At 42.0% G+C, this 8,127-nt stretch overlaps 1 long non-coding RNA gene across 1 annotated transcript; it reads right to left on the bottom strand.

The window, feature by feature from the left end:
* Positions 1-1,162: 1,162 nt before the first annotated feature.
* LOC133920649 (uncharacterized) lies at positions 1,163-4,026 on the bottom strand. The gene is made up of 4 exons (XR_009910151.1): positions 3,423-4,026; positions 3,017-3,085; positions 2,455-2,934; positions 1,163-2,355 (listed from the first exon to the last, which is right to left on the bottom strand). It is a non-coding gene; the product is annotated as an uncharacterized LOC133920649 (long non-coding RNA).
* Positions 4,027-8,127: the final 4,101 nt, after the last annotated feature.

Below are 8,127 nucleotides of genomic sequence, written 5' to 3' on the forward strand. Positions count from 1 at the left end.
GGGCTTTGAGCCCGGTGTGGCAAAGGGAGGCTCAGCTAAGGGTTTGATTTGGGTTTTACAGAGGGAGGAGGGCGAATCGAACTGGCCGACATGGATTAACACGACGGCAGAAATTTGGGGCTCGGTTTCCTCTTTCTAGTCATCGATCCTTCGCGAATTTGATTCCTGGTGATTGTGGTCTCCAATTCGAGCATCAGTTACTAAACAATCGTGGCCTCCTTCCTTAAACGCACGCGCAAACAACGGGATTGAAATAGGCGGCTGGCGTGGCATAAAAGGAAAGAGAGATTCGGGAGAGAGGAAGGGGATGACAATCGGAGTCCACTTGACCGCGACAGAGATCAAAGGGGAAAGAGGAAAACAGGAGTGACAATAGATTGCACATTCAATTCAGAATCTGTGCAAAAGGAGAGCCGGAGGGTTGACCTCAAATTAAGCAGTGAGACTCCAAGGAATCACCCGCCAATCGTCAGAGATTTGCAAATCACAAACGATGCCCAGTCACCACAAGCCGAAAGGACCTGAAAAAATGTACAGTAAACAGTTAGCGACAGCCCAAAGGGGACAAACGTGTACATTTCTTCCCAGGTCAAGTGCCAGCGAGGTGAGGGCAAAGCTACATGACAAAGACCAGAGCCAGGATTACCCGCATAATCGAATCCTCGTGGCCGGAAAACTCCATTAATTAAACTAGTCCTTGGTGGTTCTTCAAAAGTAAAAAAGAAAAGGCGAATAACAGAAATAACTCAATCTTTAACAAGATCGCTCCCCGAAACCTTCTTCAGAATTCCTGACATCCTGAATGCTCTTCTTGCCAATGTCAGTACTGAGATAAGGGCCCATCATGGTGCACCCGTCAGCCCACAAGTTGATGATGTGCTCATTCCTAATTCTCTCCAACCCCTTCGTAGCTGGATCAGATGCCATAGCTACTAGATGCTGTGCATTCGCACTCTTGTCTTGGCTGAAAGAATAGGCTGAAACTTTATGCATCCAGATCTGTTACATCACCAGAATAGGCTGTGTCCATATTGGCTTCAAGAGAAATAAGCCTTTGTCATGGGTTCTCGCCAGTGCTTAGACAGTTGGTTATTGATTAAGATATAATTGGCTGGTTGGGTATAAGCATCAACGTTTTATCGCGCGAGGGGGGGGGGGGGAGGGGGATATTATTAATAACATTAGTGCATTATGATATCATACATATAGCTCCAGCCTCCATTTTACAGTAAGTTGTAATATGAACCATACAGAAATATGCCACCTTAACTATTATGTCCTGCAATCAAGGTCCTTAACACAAAGAGTCATACAAAACGTCATTTGTCCTACTCTATAAATGCGAACAGGCGTAGTGTAAGTTATAACTCCACATTAAAACAGATGCAGAAATTTATAATGGATAACAGGATAAAAAGTGCAACTTATATCGACCTTTTGATCAATGTACTGCACTACTGTTTAGCCACATAATCCTGAAACAAAACCATGTCACTTTATACTCAAAAAGAGAAAAGAAAATGTACCAGGATTAGACATGAAAGAATGGCAAAGCAAAATCTATAGATAAAAGGCCTACATTGCCCTCTGAAGTTCAACGGTGCATCTGCTTAACACCTTAACTTCCTGAACTACCAAATCAGGTATACTGCACCCTGAACTTTTAATACCTATGCAAGTAACCCCAAAAAAACAAACACACACACGGCATAGCCCTCGTAGTGAAACCATCTCCAAATATGGCACAGGCGATTATTTGCACTGATATTAAAAGTTTAGGGTGTACGAAGTACAATACCCAATTTTGTAGTTCAGATTGTGAGCAGATGCGCTGTAAAAGTATAGGGAAATAATATAGCCTTTCCCGGTTTATTATAAATGAACATCTCAACTTTAGATTGGCAGTAATTGCAATGCAGAAGACAGTGACTTGAGAGATACAGAGCTATCAAAATCATATTCACACAGCCAAAAGTATTACGATTTAGACAGTTGTAACTACTATTCTTATGAAGTACGAGCATTGAGTTCCAGTGCAGTGCAGGATGCAGAACCAGGTGTCTTTGCGCCACACAAAAAAATGCATGATATACCTTTATATTTCTCAGAACAAAATATATGCTCTATCAGTAAGAATGGAAACAATAATTCCACCGAAGAAAAGGGACCAGCAATTAGCTAAAATGCTAAATATCAAAGAGCAGTACCCATCTGTTTGTTTTATACTTATAATCAGTTAATGGACAGCCTTGGCAAGGAGGGATCATGTTCGGCAGATGTAGGAACAATTTCAGGCTTAAATACTTGCAAAAGGATATATTCCATAGTTGTACATGTCCAAAGTGTAAATCCTTCCTGCAAGTGAAGAATAAATGTCACAGAAGTACAGAACCATGAAATAGTAACAAGTACAAAAATATGCGCAAGAAAAGAATAGAGCACTCAGCCTCTCACCATCATTGCCGAAGTCTTTTTCATAACCATTTCCTTGGTGGGTATTTCATCAGTGATCATTATTCTGCAAATGTTCTGCTAGATAAGTGGCTCACGGAACTGAAATACTATCTCATATCAATAGTTTCCATCACTCATTATTACTTTTAGCAGAGTAATTATAAATTATAATGCTAAAGGAACTGCCTGTTAGCATTACAACCTTTCCAGGAAAAAGAGGTATAATGATGGGTTGGCCTACTTAGCACATACAGTTTACAGAAGAAATGCTGTAGATGTCAAGTACAATTGAACTGGCCGTGGTAGTTACCCTACCTTGATATATTTAACGGACGAAAGCAAAATGGATGCACAGAGAAATATCAGCATATGCACCCCCTTCTTCCGCCGAACAGTGGTGAAAGGCTGAAAGCCTCCACCAGTATTGATAGCCCATCCCCTTTCTACTGCAAATTTTGCAGATAAAACGGAGCTACCCACCTAAAAGGTAAAAATTCATTTCAGCATGTTTTTTGAACATACAAAATGGACAGGAAAGGAGCACCAAAAGACAAACATTTACCTGCTTCCGAAATGGATAAAGAAGCTTTTGCTGAACAAGCAAATTAGGGAGTAGAGCCACTGCTGGAACCTAGGATAGAACAGGAAATACCGATTACATTCTAGAACAAATAACTTCTTACAATTTCAGGAGGGGGGGGGGGGGGGGGGGGGAGGGACAACACTAAGTAGACTAGTTTCTAATATACAAAATCTGCAGATGGTTAAGTGCTTCAGAAACCATCATGCTTTCCATGACGCAGAAGACAAATTTATGAGCACTTTTAGGCTTAAAGCAAGCAGAAGTCACACTTATCAAATATGCATCACTGAATATAACAGTCCTCTACGATGCGCGCAACCTTCTCGCTGCTCTTAAGGCTATTCAAGTACGACTCTGAGTGCACCTGATTGGGTTAAGGCATTACCACAAATTTATTCCGCCTCATACAGCATAAATCTCTGCAAAACAAGCGAACAACAGCTCCTTACGCACCACAAACAGATCATCCTCCGAAGCTTCCAGCAGCTCGACAATCCGGTCGTTCTGGAGGACCCCCGCGTCCACCAGGAAGTTCCGCACGCGGCACCATTTCGACGAATCAAAGGGCTGCCTGCACGGCACGGCACGTTACACGGGCCGGAGACAAGGCATCGCTATTTTGTGGGAAAAAACGTGCGATGAACTAGTGAACCAGATAACCCACTGCTCCTCGATCCCGTTGAACGCGATCCTGCGCTGACGGCACCGTTGTTACGACTTCGACCCACGGCCGCGAATGGATGAGCTCGCCAGAGTTGCGAAGGGGAAGGACGAGGAGGAGGGGGGTTGGGGTGACCGACCTTGCCTATGGGAATGTCGTCGAGGTAGAGGCGAGTGGAGAGTATGCGGCCGCGGCGGAGCGTCTGCCGGTGCCGCCGCCGCGATGAGGAGGCTCCGCGCTGCAGTGGTGGTGGGAATTTCGACTCGCGAGAGTGCGGCGCGCAAGGAGGGTAACAGTAATTTAGGAGACGGTGAACTGTAGCGCCAAATATAATCTAATGGCTCATGATCAGTAAAGTCAGAGGATCTGAATTCCTTCGACTCAGGGCAAAACTAAAAGAACCTGTGCCAAGGGTCTCTATAATAATAAAAAAAATTAACACAATATACGATAACAAAAAATAATGATAGAAATGCTTATCAACATGAAAGATCTTGTAATGTTTGTTTAAATAGCATAGTGAAGGTAAATAATGCCAAGATTGCAAACAAAATACAATCGACTTTACTCATTAGCAAAATATACTATTTAACCTCGACCTACAAAATATGTAAAAAAATGACATAACATTTCAAATGAGAAACTGTATTGAAAAGATTAAAAAAAAAGTAATACATTACCTCTTAGCATTTACATTCTTTTAAACCTTCGAAGCGACAAACCGCAATATCATTTTGTGATTTTATGCATTTCTTGTTTCTCTACATAGCAAATGAGGCTATTACTCATGTACCCATCACCAATACGATTGTACAAATATGTTTTCATAATTTTTATAGCCAAAAAGCATCTCTCAATTATAGCAGTGGTGACAGACAATACAAGTATTAACTTCAAAAGACGGTAAACCAAAGGATAGCAAAGGTGTTTTCTTATCTCTACCATTTTCTAAAAACTCAACAATAGTTTGTTTGTTGGAGAATCTATCATCTTCCCGTATGTCAGCAATGTAAAAGGAAAGAAGATGGTTAAGTTTCCTCAATTCCCTAGGATTAAAGTCATTGAGATATAATTTAACTAGGCTTAGCAAACTTTACAAATTAAAATCATGAAATGAATCTCTTATATTAAAAGTAGCCGAGCAAACAAGCAGATGAGATATAGTCCCGTTGAAGCAACTATCAAACTCTTGCAGTAGCCAATCAAGAATATCATTAAAGCATTCAACTTCAAAATGATACTGGTTCATAATTCCAATTTTTTGTCTTGGCTCCTTTGGGTTAATATATACCTCACCCATTCTCAACTTAGAAATATCATGTTTGTCACAAACTGCATACACTTCACCTAGTATTTTCTCGCATCCATATGTTCGAAGTTCATCCAAATGGTTTTGCTTTCACGCAGTTAATAGCATTCACAATATCTTGATATTTTCATTGCAATGCAATTGACAAGGTATTTGTAATCATTAAAATAGTCAAAATGAGATGTAAATAGAAGAAAAATGCAAAAGACTAGAAGTGCACTTGAAGACCATATGTTTGTTCTATATTTTTACCATTCTTGACTTCTTTTTCTATAAATTCTAGCACTTCAACAATTGTTAGGAACAAGTTAACGAAACTTTTAAGAGATTTATAATGAGAACTCCAACGTGTATCTTCGGATCTTTGAAGACATTGCTCTTGATTCAATCTCGTCATGGTTTTAAGTAACCCACAACCTAAGGCCTTACACACTTCTACAAGATTGAAATCTCGAACTATGTCCCTTCTCTTTGAAGATCCACCCACTACATTCAACAAGGTAGTAATCATACTAGAAAAATTACCAATATTTGTATGCTTTCTAACAACAGCTACAACTACTAGTTGAAGTTGATGAGCAAAACAATGCATATAATACACAGTTTACTTTCTCTCGTGATCAATGATTACAATCCATTGAACTCATATCGTATGTTGCTAGCACCATTATATTCTTTGTCTCTTACTTGCTTCAAACTCAACTTAAATTTTACAAATAGAGAATCAATACATGATTTGGTGTTGAAAGAAGTTGTCTCTTTCACATAAACGAGACCAACAAAGCTCTGTTTCACAAGTCCACAATTGTCAACATATCTCAAGATCACCACCATTTATTCTTTGCAAAATATATCGATGGACTCATCAACTAGCAAACAAAACACATCATGTACAAAGTCTTCAAGAATGGAATATAAAATTTCATTTGCAAAATATTTAACAATATCTTTTTAGATATCATAAGACACAATGAGACTATTATCTGCAGCATCAATTGCCAATGTCTTAGCTAAAGTTGCATTTTGCTTTGCTAGGCAAGCATAAACTTCCTGAAGTTTTCTTTGTTGTAGGATTTCTTTAACTCGTCATGGTCCTAAAAAGGCAATTCTTGCTTCAGTAGCAATCTGGAGGTATCATTTACGCCATTAAGTCAAACAAAACATGCATTCTTAGAAATTTCACTTTGTATATGAATAGCAACATCAACGTGTTGTTCTCTTTGCAACAAAGCATCACAACTTTTTAATGCTACATTGTGAGGAGTGCCAACACTACCTACTTGATCCCTTAGTCTTCTTTAATATGCCAATTATTCCAACCATCTACAACAAAATACTAATATCTAGCCTACTTCTTTGTTGGAAATCACGAGCCGAACACACATGAGAACACAAGTAGAATATTTTTTGTGATGCACTGAACTAGGCTTGCTTTGCAGCGTTTTCTGATTTTTTATAATGAAAGGAGTAACATGCAGACATGGGCTCAAGAGCCAGTAACTCACACCACCACGCATGCTAATTACAGTTAATTAAAGACTAGTAACAACCAACATGCAATGAATTAAACTCCTTCTTAACTCACGCAAATGCAAATGGTAACAGCCATGCACATGCAAAGAAAACAGCATGCATGATTAACTCACAACAAATTCCCTCCTAATCCTGATGCTTATACTTGATATCGACTATGGAGATCTTCGCGCGGAGCTCCATGAACTTGACGCGCCCGAGAGGCTTTGTGAGAATGTCTGCCAGCTGCTCCTCGCTGCTGACGGACTTGGTGTTGATTTTTCTTTCCTTGATGCATTCCCGAATGAAATGATACTAAGTATCAATGTGTTTGCTCCTGTCATTAAACACCGAGTTCTTGCACAGAGAGATTGCTGCTTTGTTGTCCACATTCAATAGTGCTGCTTCGGGCTTGCCACCGTTAATGTCGCTTAGCAGATGGGCAAGCCAAATAGCCTAACATGCCATGGTAGAGGCAGCGATGTACTCAGCCTCACAGGAAAAGAGATCCACCACTCTCTGCTTCTGTGACTGCCAGCTGACTGGGCTCCAGCCAAGGAAGAAGAGCACACCCATGGTACTCTTACGGCCATCGACATCGCTGGTCAAGTCGCTGTCACTGTATCCTGCCAATTGTGGCTGCTCGTCGAGCTTCCTTGCATAGTGGCAGCCCATGTTCAGAGTCCCAGCAATGTAGCACAGGACACGTTTCACCGCGGCGAGATGATCTTCCCGTGGCTCCTCCATGAAATGACTCACGTACCCCACGGTAAAGGCGATGTCAGGCCGGGTATGAACCAAGTAGCAGAGGATGCCGACGATGTTGTGGTACTTGGTTGCATCCATGGGACGACTTGTACTCTTCTTGCTCAGCTTCAGTCACGTCTCCATGGGCACTTGACATGGATTGCAGTTGGTCATGCTACTGCTCTCCAAGATCTTGCATGAGTAGGCTATCTAGCTGATGGTGATGCCACCTGCGCGCTGCTGGACCTCAATGCCGAGGTAGTAGCTTAGAAGTCCAAGGTCACTCATCTTGTACAACCTTTGCATCTCCTATTTGAATCTGCAAATCACAAGCTCACCAGTCCCGGTGACGATCAGGTCATCGACGTACACGCCGATGAGGAGACGGGACGCAACTTCACCGCGTCCATACACAGCATGCTTCGAGGTGCTCTGCTGGAAGCCAAGCTTGATCAGGCTGTCGTCGAGCTTAGAGTTCCATGCCCTTGGTGCTTGGCATAGTCTGTACAAGGCCTTCTTCAGTTTGAGCACCTTACGCTCGGCGCCGTCATGGACGAAGCCTGGTGGTTGGATCATGTACACCTCCTCCGTGAGCACGCCATTGAGGATTGCACTCTTCACGTTCATGTGGTGGACTTGCCATCCTTCATGTGCCTCCATGGCCAGAAGAACCTGTACGGATTCCATGCGCGCCACAGGGGCAAACACTTCCTCGAAGTCGATCCCAGGGCGTTGTGCATACCCCCTTTGCCACCAATCACACCTTGTACTTGACGATGGCATCATGCTCGTCGCGCTTCATCTTGAAGACCCACTTGATCCCAATGGGTTGATGGCCGGCAGGGAGGTCAGCGAGCTCCC

Source organism: Phragmites australis, chromosome 6 (assembly GCF_958298935.1).
Source record: "Phragmites australis chromosome 6, lpPhrAust1.1, whole genome shotgun sequence".
In the NCBI taxonomy this organism is placed as follows: domain Eukaryota; kingdom Viridiplantae; phylum Streptophyta; class Magnoliopsida; order Poales; family Poaceae; genus Phragmites; species Phragmites australis.